At 48.0% G+C, this 13840-nt stretch overlaps 1 long non-coding RNA gene across 1 annotated transcript; it reads left to right on the top strand.

Moving 5' to 3' along the window:
• The first annotated feature begins 8686 nt into the window (after positions 1-8686).
• LOC107049473 lies at positions 8687-12478 on the top strand. The gene is made up of 3 exons (XR_001461856.3): positions 8687-9822; positions 9931-10007; positions 10802-12478. It is a non-coding gene; the product is annotated as an uncharacterized LOC107049473 (long non-coding RNA).
• The last annotated feature ends 1362 nt before the right edge of the window (positions 12479-13840 follow it).

Genomic DNA, 13840 nt, shown 5'->3' with positions numbered 1-13840 from the left:
CACAGGTGGAAGCAATTCCCCTGTGGGCTGGGATAGGTAGGGTCCAGAGCCCACCCTGAGCTCATTTAAAGGTTGGCAGCTGAAGGGGAAGGGTCTGCGCCTGCGGGTTGCTCTGGCTGTTTGGCTGCGTGAGTGCTGAGGCTTGGGAAGGGCTGAGTTGTTGTTGTTGCTTTGCTTGATGCTGAACTGCTTGTTTTTGGTTCAGTGTGAGCAGAAGGTTCTGGACACCAGGACTCTTTCAAGCGGTGTGAGGACTCCCCTGAGGGCCTTGGTGGACACAGGCAGGAAGCCACAGCCAACGCTGCACACCGACATCCCCACAGTTGATCTTGTCTGCAAGGGCTATTGCTCCCAGAGAGCGTTTTTGCTCTTCTGGCCATTCGACGGAATTGGTGTCAGTTTCTACTCGTGCTCCCTGGGCTTTCCAAGGGTGTTCTCTTACTTGACACCATCTTTCCCGCCCTCACTTTCCAAGCAGGAGCTCCCCTTGGCCTCCGTGTCTCGCTCTGGCCAGCAGACGTGGTGTGCCAACGGTACGCAGAGTCCAGACCCTGAGCAGAAAGAACAAACTGAGGAGAGAGGCTGCCCTGGGTGAGACAGGAGAAGTGTCCCTTGAAGCAGGGGACGCCCCGCTGGCGCTGCCTCTCGCATCCACGGGCAGCGCGTTCCTTCTCTCTCCTTGCCGCCCGGCGCTTTGCCGTCTCCCAGGGCTCGCCAAGTCCAAATGTTCCCTGATGGAGTCCAACTCCAGCTTGACCAACACTCACCCCGTCTTGTCCCCGCACCAGCTGACTTAGGGCTCCCCAGCACTGCTGGCTATCGGTGTCTTCTGTCGCTCCCAATCAGCATGGCTCTGTTCTTTGCCTTTTGGGTTCCAGAGCATTTGCTACGGGTTATGGAGTGTTCTCTTCTTGTCTTCCATGTTGCCCGTTGGCGCCTCGGTGGAGTTTCAGTGACCCAAACGCAGACGGCTCTGCGTTGACCAAGCGTGATGCCAAGAGAAGAGGTAGGCACCAGAGCAGGCTGCTGGTGAGTGCTGTGCATGACTCGGGGTTCGTAGGATGCCCACTCTTTCTTACTAACCCATGTTGTTCAGCAGCAAACGTGAAGGTTCTTCTTTCCTTCCAGGACTGGAGACTCCAGCACCAGGTGCCGTTGTCATTCCTGACCTCCCCGGGTTGTGGCGTTGGACATGCCCTGATCCTTAAAAAGGGGTAAGAGAGCTGTATTTCATTATCCGAAGGTGATCTCTACTTACCTTGTCTTGTGTCCATCAGGTGTCAGTGTGAGAGCTGTGACCCTCCCGAGCGCTGCAAGGGCTCTGTGAGGCTCCTGGTGGACGCAGCAGGAACCCGCACGCATAGATGGACGCCAAGATCCGCTCCTTCCTGTGTCTGGCAAGCTCTGCTGACCCCTGAGGTCGTTCCCACGCTTGCGGAGGTTCTATGGGCTTGGTGTTGGTTGTCGCTCGTGCTCACCGTGCTGTCACCGGGTGTTCTTCCTTTGCCCGTCGTAGGGTGCCCTGTTCTGATGGGATCTCCGTGCCTTCTGCTGATCCCAGAGTACTTCGATTTGTTATTTTATTTTTAGGTTCTGTACCATTTCATGCTTTTGTGTAGTGTTTTTTTTTGTTTGTTTTTTGGTTTTTTTTAATATTCTCATACCAAAATGTAACTGCCCAGCAGATTTAATGATAACCAAATTAAAGCACATTGGCCTTGCCTTCCTCCCTGTGCAAGCCTCACCCCTAATTTCTGTTTGGTTTATGAATAATTTTAACTTTTTATTTTCTGGGTGGGTTTTTTTTTTCCCTTTCCTTAATATTATTTTCTAATTCTGTTTTTTTTCTCATTCTTTTTCTTTTTTCATTTTTTCCCTCTTCTTTTCTGACTCCCCTTCTGTTTCCTATTATTTTCTATCTTTTTTATTGTTTTCTCTTTTTCCCAACCCCTTGTTCCATTTCTTATTCTTTTACTTGTCTGTTTTCTATTTCTTTTTCATATTTTTTCTCTGTCTCTTCTTATTCTAAATACTTTTCTAATTCTTTTTCCCTGTCTATGTCTTTTTTCTCTTTCCAATTCTTTTTCCTTTTCTAAATACTTTTCCAATTTTTGCCAATTCTTTTACTAGTTCTATTTCTTCTGCACTTCCTAGTTCATTACCTATTTTTTTTCCAATTTGAATCTTTTTCCAATACGCTTTCTGTTTCTAATTCTGCTTGTGTTCCTGATTCTAAACTGTCAGGTGTGGGCCTGAGGCAGTGACGGAGCACCTGGTGGGGTGTGAACAGCCCAGGGAGCACAGGTGGAAGCAATTCCCCTGTGGGCTGGGATAGGGAGGGGCCAGAGCCCACCCTGAGCTCATTTAAAGGCTGGCAGCTGAAGGGGAAGGGGTCTGCGCCTGCGGGTTGCTCTGGCTGTTTGGCTGCGTGAGTGCTGAGGCTTGGGAAGGGCTGAGTTGTTGTTGTTTCTTTGCTTGATGCTGACCTGCTTGTTTTTGGTTCAGTGTTGAGCAGAAGGTTCTGGACACCAGGACTCCTTTCAAGCGGTGTGAGGACTCCCTGAGGGCCTTGGTGGACACAGCAGGAAGCCACAGCCAACGCTGCACACCGACATCCACAGTTGATCTTGTCTGGCAAGGGCTATTGCTCCCAGAGAGCGTTTTTGCTCTTCTGGCCATTCGACGGAATTGGTGTCAGTTTCTACTCGTGCTCCCTGGGCTTTCCAAGGGTGTTCTCCTTACTTGACACCATCTTTCCCGCCCTCACTTTCCAAGCAGGAGCTCCCCTTGGCCTCCGTGTCTCGCTCTGGCCAGGCAGACGTGGTGTGCCAACGGTACGCAGAGTCCCGACCCTGAGCAGAAGAACAACCTGAGCGAGAGAGGCTGCCCTGGGTGAGACAGGAGAAGTTTCCCTGAAGCAGGGGACGCCCCCGCTGGCGCTGCCTCTCGCATCCACGGGCAGCGCGTTCCTTCTCTCTCCTTGCCGCCGGCGCTTTGCCGTCTCCCAGGGCTCGCCAAGTCCAAATGTTCCCTGATGGAGTCCAACTCCAGCTTGACCAACACTCACCCCGTCTTGTCCCCGCACCAGCTGACTTAGGGCTCCCCAGCACTGCTGGCTATCGGTGTCTTCTGTCGCCTCCCAATCAGCATGGCTCTGTCTTTTGCCTTTTGGGTTCCAGAGCATTTGCTACGGGTTATGGAGTGTTTCTCTTCTTGTCTTCCATGTTGCCCGTGGCGCCTCGGTGGAGTTTCAGTGACCCAAACGCAGACGGGCTCTTGCGTGACCAAGCGTGATGCCAAGAGAAGAGGTAGGCACCAGAGCAGGCTGCTGGTGAGTGCTGTGCATGACTCGGGGTTCGTAGGATGCCCACTCTTTCTTACTAACCCATGTTGTTCAGCAGCAAACGTGAAGGTTTCTTCTTTCCTTCCAGGACTGGAGGACTCCAGCACCAGGTGCCTGTTGTCATTCCTGACCTCCCCGGATTGTGGCGTTGGACATGCCCTGATCCTTAAAAAGGGGGTAAGAGAGCTGTATTTCATTATCCGAGGTGATCTCTACTTACCTTGTCTTGTGTCCATCAGGTGTCAGTGGAGAGCTGTGACCCTCCCGAGCGCTGCAAGGGCTCTGTGAGGCTCCTGGTGGACGCAGCAGGAACCCGCACGCATAGATGGATGCCAAGATCCGCTCCTTCCTGTGTCTGGCAAGCTCTGCTGACCCCTGAGGTCGTTCCCACGCTTGCGGAGGTTCTATGGGCTTGGTGTTGGTTGTCGCTCGTGCTCACCGTGCTGTCACCGGGTGTTCTTCCTTTGCCCGTCGTAGGGGTGCCCTGTTCTGATGGGATCTCCGTGCCTTCTGCTGATCCCAGAGTACTTCGATTTGTTATTTTATTTTTAGGTTCTGTACCATTTCATGCTTTTGTGTAGTGTTTTTTTTTGTTTGTTTTTTGTTTTTTTTTTTAATATTCTCATACCAAAATGTAACTGCCCAGCAGATTAATGATAACCAAATTAAAGCACATTGGCCTTGCCTTCCTCCCTGTGCAAGCCTCACCCCCTAATTTCTGTTTGGTTTATGAATAATTTTAACTTTTTATTTTCTGGGTTTTTTTTTTTTCCCTTTCCTTAATATTATTTTTCTAATTCTGTTTTTTTTCTCATTCTTTTTCTTTTTTTCATTTTTTCCCCTCTTCTTTTCTGACTCCCCTTCTGTTTCCTATTATTTTCTATCTTTTTTATTGTTTTCTCTTTTTCCCAACCCCTTGTTCCATTTCTTATTCTTTTACTTGTCTGTTTTCTATTTCTTTTTCATATTTTTTCTCTGTCTCTTTCTTATTCTAAATACTTTTCTAATTCTTTTTTCCCTGTCTATGTCTTTTTTCTCTTTCCAATTCTTTTTCCTTTTCTAAATACTTTTCCAATTTTTTGCCAATTCTTTTACTAGTTCTATTTCTTCTGCACTTCCTAGTTCATTACCTATTTTTTTTCCAATTTGAATTCTTTTTCCAATACGCTTTCTGTTTCTAATTCTGCTTGTGTTCCTGATTCTAAACTGTCAGGTGTGGGCCTGAGGCAGTGACGGAGCACCTGGTGGGGGTGTGAACAGCCCAGGGAGCACAGGTGGAAGCAATTCCCCTGTGGGCTGGGATAGGGAGGGGCCAGAGCCCACCCTGAGCTCATTTAAAGGCTGGCAGCTGAAGGGGAAGGGTCTGCGCCTGCGGGTTGCTCTGGCTGTTTGGCTGCGTGAGTGCTGAGGCTTGGGAAGGGCTGAGTTGTTGTTGTTTCTTTGCTTGATGCTGACCTGCTTGTTTTTGGTTCAGTGTTGAGCAGAAGGTTCTGGACACCAGGACTCCTTTCAAGCGGTGTGAGGACTCCCCTGAGGGCCTTGGTGGACACAGCAGGAAGCCACAGCCAACGCTGCACACCGACATCCACAGTTGATCTTGTCTGGCAAGGGCTATTGCTCCCAGAGAGCGTTTTTTGCTCTTCTGGCCATTCGACGGAATTGGTGTCAGTTTCTACTCGTGCTCCCTGGGCTTTCCAAGGGTGTTCTCCTTACTTGACACCATCTTTCCCGCCCTCACTTTCCAAGCAGGAGCTCCCCTTGGCCTCCGTGTCTCGCTCTGGCCAGGCAGACGTGGTGTGCCAACGGTACGCAGAGTCCAGACCCTGAGCAGAAGAACAACTGAGGAGAGAGGCTGCCCTGGGTGAGACAGGAGAAGTGTCCCTTGAAGCAGGGGACGCCCCCGCTGGCGCTGCCTCTCGCATCCACGGGCAGCGCGTTCCTTCTCTCTCCTTGCCGCCCGGCGCTTTGCCGTCTCCCAGGGCTCGCCAAGTCCAAATGTTCCCTGATGGAGTCCAACTCCAGCTTGACCAACACTCACCCCGTCTTGTCCCCGCACCAGCTGACTTAGGGCTCCCCAGCACTGCTGGCTATCGGTGTCTTCTGTCGCTCCCAATCAGCATGGCTCTGTTCTTTGCCTTTTGGGTTCCAGAGCATTGCTACGGGTTATGGAGTGTTTCTCTTCTTGTCTTCCATGTTGCCCGTTGGCGCCTCGGTGGAGTTTCAGTGACCCAAACGCAGACGGCTCTGCGTTGACCAAGCGTGATGCCAAGAGAAGAGGTAGGCACCAGAGCAGGCTGCTGGTGAGTGCTGTGCATGACTCGGGGTTCGTAGGATGCCCACTCTTTCTTACTAACCCATGTTGTTCAGCAGCAAACGTGAAGGTTTCTTCTTTCCTTCCAGGACTGGAGACTCCAGCACCAGGTGCCGTTGTCATTCCTGACCTCCCCGGGTTGTGGCGTTGGACATGCCCTGATCCTTAAAAAGGGGTAAGAGAGCTGTATTTCATTATCCGAAGGTGATCTCTACTTACCTTGTCTTGTGTCCATCAGGTGTCAGTGTGAGAGCTGTGACCCTCCCGAGCGCTGCAAGGGCTCTGTGAGGCTCCTGGTGGACGCAGCAGGAACCCGCACGCATAGATGGACGCCAAGATCCGCTCCTTCCTGTGTCTGGCAAGCTCTGCTGACCCCTGAGGTCGTTCCCACGCTTGCGGAGGTTCTATGGGCTTGGTGTTGGTTGTCGCTCGTGCTCACCGTGCTGTCACCGGGTGTTCTTCCTTTGCCCGTCGTAGGGGTCCCCTGTTCTGATGGGATCTCCGTGCCTTCTGCTGATCCCAGAGTACTTCGATTTGTTATTTTATTTTTAGGTTCTGTACCATTTCATGCTTTTGTGTAGTGTTTTTTTTTTGTTTGTTTTTTGTTTTTTTTTTTAATATTCTCATACCAAAATGTAACTGCCCAGCAAATTTAATGATAACCAAATTAAAGCACATTGGCCTTGCCTTCCTCCCTGTGCAAGCCTCACCCCCTAATTTCTGTTTGGTTTATGAATAATTTTAACTTTTTATTTTCTGGGTTTTTTTTTTTTTCCCTTTCCTTAATATTATTTTCTAATTCTGTTTTTTTTTTCTCATTCTTTTTCTTTTTTTCATTTTTTCCCCTCTTCTTTTCTGACTCCCCTTCTGTTTCCTATTATTTACTATCTTTTTTATTGTTTTCTCTTTTTCCCAACCCCTTGTTCCATTTCTTATTCTTTTACTTGTCTGTTTTCTATTTCTTTTTCATATTTTTTCTCTGTCTCTTTCTTATTCTAAATACTTTTCTAATTCTTTTTCCCTGTCTATGTCTTTTTTCTCTTTCCAATTCTTTTTCCTTTTCTAAATACTTTTCCAATTTTTTGCCAATTCTTTTACTAGTTCTATTTCTTCTGCACTTCCTAGTTCATTACCTATTTTTTTCCAATTTGAATTCTTTTTCCAATACGCTTTCTGTTTCTAATTCTGCTTGTGTTCCTGATTCTAAACTGTCAGGTGTGGGCCTGAGGCAGTGACGGAGCACCTGGTGGGGGTGTGAACAGCCCAGGGAGCACAGGTGGAAGCAATTCCCCTGTGGGCTGGGATAGGGAGGGGCCAGAGCCCACCCTGAGCTCATTTAAAGGCTGGCAGCTGAAGGGGAAGGGTCTGCGCCTGCGGGTTGCTCTGGCTGTTTGGCTGCGTGAGTGCTGAGGCTTGGGAAGGGCTGAGTTGTTGTTGTTTCTTTGCTTGATGCTGACCTGCTTGTTTTTGGTTCAGTGTTGAGCAGAAGGTTCTGGACACCAGGACTCCTTTCAAGCGGTGTGAGGACTCCCCTGAGGGCCTTGGTGGACACAGCAGGAAGCCACAGCCAACGCTGCACACCGACATCCACAGTTGATCTTGTCTGGCAAGGGCTATTGCTCCCAGAGAGCGTTTTTTGCTCTTCTGGCCATTCGACGGAATTGGTGTCAGTTTCTACTCGTGCTCCCTGGGCTTTCCAAGGGTGTTCTCCTTACTTGACACCATCTTTCCCGCCCTCACTTTCCAAGCAGGAGCTCCCCTTGGCCTCCGTGTCTCGCTCTGGCCAGGCAGACGTGGTGTGCCAACGGTACGCAGAGTCCAGACCCTGAGCAGAAGAACAACTGAGGAGAGAGGCTGCCCTGGGTGAGACAGGAGAAGTGTCCCTTGAAGCAGGGGACGCCCCGCTGGCGCTGCCTCTCGCATCCACGGGCAGCGCGTTCCTTCTCTCTCCTTGCCGCCCGGCGCTTTGCCGTCTCCCAGGGCTCGCCAAGTCCAAATGTTCCCTGATGGAGTCCAACTCCAGCTTGACCAACACTCACCCCGTCTTGTCCCCGCACCAGCTGACTTAGGGCTCCCCAGCACTGCTGGTATCGGTGTCTTCTGTCGCTCCCAATCAGCATGGCTCTGTTCTTTGCCTTTTGGGTTCCAGAGCATTTGCTACGGGTTATGGAGTGTTTCTCTTCTTGTCTTCCATGTTGCCCGTTGGCGCCTCGGTGGAGTTTCAGTGACCCAAACGCAGACGGCTCTGCGTTGACCAAGCGTGATGCCAAGAGAAGAGGTAGGCACCAGAGCAGGCTGCTGGTGAGTGCTGTGCATGACTCGGGGTTCGTAGGATGCCCACTCTTTCTTACTAACCCATGTTGTTCAGCAGCAAACGTGAAGGTTTCTTCTTTCCTTCCAGGACTGGAGACTCCAGCACCAGGTGCCGTTGTCATTCCTGACCTCCCCGGGTTGTGGCGTTGGACATGCCCTGATCCTTAAAAAGGGGTAAGAGAGCTGTATTTCATTATCCGAAGGTGATCTCTACTTACCTTGTCTTGTGTCCATCAGGTGTCAGTGTGAGAGCTGTGACCCTCCCGAGCGCTGCAAGGGCTCTGTGAGGCTCCTGGTGGACGCAGCAGGAACCCGCACGCATAGATGGACGCCAAGATCCGCTCCTTCCTGTGTCTGGCAAGCTCTGCTGACCCCTGAGGTCGTTCCCACGCTTGCGGAGGTTCTATGGGCTTGGTGTTGGTTGTCGCTCGTGCTCACCGTGCTGTCACCGGGTGTTCTTCCTTTGCCCGTCGTAAGGGTCCCCTGTTCTGATGGGATCTCCGTGCCTTCTGCTGATCCCAGAGTACTTCGATTTGTTATTTTATTTTTAGGTTCTGTACCATTTCATGCTTTTGTGATGTGGTTTTTGTTTGTTTTTTGTTTTTTTTTTAATATTCTCATACCAAAATGTAACTGCCCAGCAAATTTAATGATAACTATATTTTTTTTAATGATAACTATATATTTTTTTTTTCCTGATTTGTTTTTTGTTCATCCTGGGTCTGCAATAAACCAAATGACTTCTGGTAAGGTTTGACTATGTGAGGTGGAAAATGACGTGGTATACTCCAAAACAGGCTTGCGGTGAGTGTGTCTTATGACTTGGGGTTTCTACCTTGATCTCTGTTTTTTTGTAAGTCATTTGGTTCAGAATCTAATATGAAAGTTTCTTTTCTTCGAGTATTGGAGACTTACCCACCAGATGGTGATGCCTTTCCTGCCTCCTTGATTGCAGTGTGGGATGTGCCCTGATCCTTGGAAAGGGGTGAGTGATTCCTGCATCCTCACTAGAAGGTAATCTCTAGTTACTTTTTCTTGTGTCCAACAGGTGGCACTGGAGCGTTGTGATCCTCCTGAGCAGTGCAAGGACTCTACTGAGGCTCTTGGTGGACTTAGCAGGAATCCACACCCATAGGTGGACGCCAATATCTATTCCTTCCTCTGTCTGGCAAGCTCTGGTGTCCCCTGAGGTCGTTCCCATGCTTGCAGAGGTCTTATGGACTTGGTTGTTGTTTGTGCTCCCTGGGCTTTCCAAGGGTGTGCCTCTTGCTTGACACCACCTTTCCCATGCTTTATTTCCCAGCAGGAGCTCCCCTTGGCCTCCGTGTCTCGCTCTGGCCAGGCAGACGTGGTGTGCCAACGGATCAAAGCCTTCAGAATCCAAGCAAAAGAAATGAGAGAGGCTGCCCTGGGTGAGACAGGAGAAGTGTCCCTTGAAGCGGGGGACGCCCCGCTGTCACTGCCTCTCACATCTATCGGCAGCACATTCCTTTTCTCTCCTTGCTGCCTGGTGCTTTGCCGTCTGCCATTGCTTGCCGAGTCCAAATGTTCCCTGATGGAGTCCAACCCCAGCTTGACCAACACTCGCCCAGTCTGTCCCCGCACCATCTGGCTTAGGGCTCTGCAGTACTGCTGGATGTCACTGCCTTCTGTTGCTCCCTGTCAACATGGTGGTGTTCTTTCTTTTTAGGTTCAGTAATATGTCTTCTTGTTATGCAGTGTTATTCTTCTCTGTTTTCTTGTGTTTCATGTTGCCTGTCAATGCCTCTTTGGAGATACACTGAGTGAAATGTAAACTGATGTTTTGTCCAAGTGTGATGGAAAATGAAGATGTAGGCTCCACTACAGCTATTGTGTGAGTGTCCTGTATGACTTGGGGTGTCTAGAATTATATTTATTTCATCCTAACCCATGTTGTTCAGTACCACATGCCAATGTTTTTTCTTTTCTTGTTGGACTGGAGACTCCACTACCGGATTCAATGGGGCTTACATGTCTTCCTGTGTTTGTGCAATGGTTGTGCACTGATGCTTGGAAGGGGTAAGTGATTACTCTGTGTCCCCTTTGGCCCAAATTCCAAATATTCCCCAATGTAGTCTGTTGTAGTAGGTGCTTTGCGGGGATAGGTGCTTTGCGGGGATACATGCTGTATGCGATAGAGCTCTCCCTAAGCATAGTGAAAGGGTGCTGTTGTGCTCAGACAGACCGTCCTTGCTAATGAAGTAAACAAGATAAGAAGGCAAAGGAATGAGGAGACAATAGGAGCCAAATAAGGAATTGAGGTAAGGGGTTATATCCGGTACAGACGAATCAGGACAGGGCACAATAGCTTATATATGTCTACTTAAGCTGTGCTTAGTAGTGAATAGACGCCATTTTACTGCTCATCATATTGGTGTACGTCTGCAGTCATTTGGCCCTGATCAGGTAATTGGTCAGTGCGCACTAGGGCTAACGCAGGAGGTTAACATTGCAGTTGCAGAAGGCAACAGTAGTCCAAGTCCAGCTTTTCCCACGCTCATCACGTTTGTCCTCACACTAAATTGCTTAGGGTTCTGAAGTAGTGGTGGGTTGTCAGTGCCTTGGTTTGCTGACATGAAACTTTGGATTGGTTTTTCCTTCATGGCTGAACAGCATTTCTTGCCATCATGCAGAGTCTTTCTTTTTTGTTTTCGTGAATTTCACACATTCAATACTAACTGAATGTTTGGTAAGCCTGCATAGGCAGATCTGGGGAATAGAAGTAGCGGTTTTGGGGTGTAGTGTCTGAGGCCTTGATGGATTGTTACATGATATTTTTCCAGTCTGTTATGTGTATATTACGTTTCTTTCAGATCCACTGTCCTCGTTGAAGCGGGAAGGACCATTTTGACTATTTGTCAATGCCCACCTGGCAATCTGAATTTAGGAGCCGCTTTCATGGGCGCGTCGCTGCAGGGCAAACAAGGCCTCAAAACTTCAGCGGACCTCTACCCCCAAGAGAGCTCTGAAACTTATCTTAAGAAAATAAATGTCTTAATACTTTTCTGTCTTCTATAGTTTTAACTGTTGCTTTAGCTTGGCTGGAAAATAGCTATGTAAAGCTAATTGAAAATCTTGCTGAAGGAAGGTTTTAGTGTTTCAGACTGTTGGGTTCGTATGACTCTCCCAAGAAGTGTAGGAAGTGTGCCAATTTACACAGCAGTTGCACTAAATTGGACAATACTGGATTATGTAACAAATCAGATGGAAAATGGTGGAAATTGTAAATGCGTGGATGAAAATCAGAGTAAGGTCGTTGAGTTGATTTTTGTCATTATTACTAATACCTGAACCGTTTTCATAGACAGGAATGGCAACAGTGCAAATCATATAAACTTTGGGTGCAGGAACCTGTCAGGTGTAGGGTGTTGTTGGGAATATGTAGTTTTGGGATGCTTACGAGATATAATGAGACTGCTCGATGGCAGCAAGGCAGGTACCGTGATTCTAGGGCCACTAACAATACAGTGCGATCTGGAGATAAAGCTATATTAGCTATAGCGGGCATGGGGACTGCATCAATGAAGCATAGGCAAAAAACGCTGTCAGTTCCCCTTTGGGTATTGGTGGATGTGTGGAAATAGATATGCATGTGAAATTCTCCCATTGAATTGGACTGGGACATGCACAGCAGGTTATCTGATGCCTCACAGAAGTATCTACAGTTGCATAGAGTCACCATGAGGATTTTTAAGAGCTATGCAGCTATACTGAAAAGGGTGAAAAGCTATAGAAAAGGGTGGATTGTATCAAGGAAAGTATAAATCTGGACCTTATAGTATGTGCCAAGTTGGGAAGGAACACAGAAAGTGGTGGAACATGAGGTCCGTGAGTACAAGGAAGATAAGGAAGCAGAGCTGATGACACAATGGAAGGTCCATTGAAGGTCAGCGGAGTTCCTCTTTGTAACTCAATATGCAGTCCCGTGAACATAAGGAGGCAGAGCTGCCATTGCTGAGCATAAAGAAGCGAAGTTGCCATTGCAACACAATGCAAGCCTGACCTTCTGAAGTTGGAAGCTCTCAGCGAGATATGCTGATCACCTTCATCCAACGCTGTCCAGAGAACTGCGCTGCTTCTTTAGGACCATGACTGTAGGGTGGGGCAATGAGTTAATAATGTCTTGGAATTCCACCCATCTTTCTTGCAATGTAATTAATGTTTGTATGTTATGTTTTAAAATATGTAACCATTGTTATCCTGGCTGTGCGAGTTAGGAGATTTCTTGTTGCATCTTACGTTGTAATAAAAATGCCTGTTGAGTGAGTGTGTCTACGTTACGATTTTGGTACGAACGCAGGGCTTATACCTGGCATTCTGCTATTGAGCATTTGTGAATGAAGAAAGCTTTTATAGAGGGTGATTTAGGAAGATGCCTGGATGAAGTTGAAGGCTGCTGGATTGACTGTCATGATGCTCAAAGAATCATATGGAGTAGAAGCGAGCCTGGAATAGAAGACTGGAAATCTTTAGTATCCGTCTCGGAGAGCATAGGGACATGGGGGGGTCTGTCTGTGTTTATCATCTTGTGTGTTACTGCTGAGCATGCAGTATCTGCAGAACTAGCATGGAGTCTGAATTGTGTCATCTTTGAAGCTGTTATGCTGGAAATATCCTCCGTGCTTTCTGGAATTGCTAATAAAGACTTCCTGCCTTAAAGCTAACAGAAGTGTGCTGTTCGGTTTCTATCCAACCATTTATTGATTCACCTTAGTGCCCTGGATCCAAAATTTGGTGACAGGTGGGTGGATGTTTGTGAGTACCCAGACGTAGCATTGCATTTATTTTCTTTTGGTTGTCTTACAGATGTCCAGCTGTTGTAGAATGTCAAAGAGCTTTTTATTAGCTTCTGGCATCTCAGGTCATTTCTGCCTGCATGCGTTTAGGGGAAAGATGGTCATCAGAACAGATGTTGCGAGCCATTTGCTGCTGCCCCCCAGGGCCTTGTCAGGGAAACGGCCACTTTGGTTAAAACCGGGACAAGTCCAATTCCACCGAGCTGTTTACATGGCAGTGCATTGAGCAGCAGCGTTCTTGTTTCCTAGACCATGGCAGGGTAGTTTTTCCCTTAGCACCTTTTGTACCTATTGTTTTAGAAGTTTATTGCTTCAGTTGTCTTGACTGTCAGGGACAGTGTGATTTTTCTCTCCTGTAGAAGTCATCTTTGGAAGCCAGATTGCCAAGGGGACGTGGCAGTCAGTGAAACAATCTGCAGCGGTGCCGGAGCCGTTTGTTTTCCAGCAGGCCAAGGTAGTATGCCTTACAGCAAATCAGCTGGTCCTCGCAGCAAGGGCCATACAGTCTGCTGGGCCACAGAAGCAGGATGGTCAAACGGTTGTTTTTTAGAGCATTCTTCTTCCTTGTGAGGTATCCCAGGGCCAGAAAAGGTGCCTGTTTTTGCAAAGGTTGTGAGATATCGGAGTTGCTAATTGTAGGCTTCAGTGCTGGATTTATCATGTAGGTAGATCATTTTTGGTTGCAATCAGTATTTCTGTACCAGGTTGGTTACAGTGAGAATACGAGGACTGAGTGAGTGTTCGGAAGCATGAGTATCCAGAAGGTCAATTACTGAATACTGTATTGCAATGCAAGGTTACTGAGCATGTTACAATACAATACCATCCAATTAGAATAGAAGCTTATCAGTCATAAGAAATAAGAGAGTTTGTGAAAAACCAAAGGTGTTACTGTAACAATGAAGTGAGCCGTGCAAGTGAGCTGAGCAGCAGGGAAAAGAGGATGTCTTGTGATATGCTAGCAGTTTTATGTTTAACCGAGAATGGAAAATGGAAAGCAATATAACACTCGGTCTTCTGCGATATGAAGCATGTAGTTCTTCTTGTGTTCTGAGA

The sequence above is a fragment of the Gallus gallus genome, chromosome 7 (genome assembly GCF_016699485.2).
Source record: "Gallus gallus isolate bGalGal1 chromosome 7, bGalGal1.mat.broiler.GRCg7b, whole genome shotgun sequence".
Classification (NCBI taxonomy): Eukaryota; Metazoa; Chordata; class Aves; order Galliformes; family Phasianidae; genus Gallus; species Gallus gallus.
The sequence above is the reverse complement of the archived record's forward strand: the minus strand, read 5'-3'. Positions and strand labels throughout refer to the sequence as shown.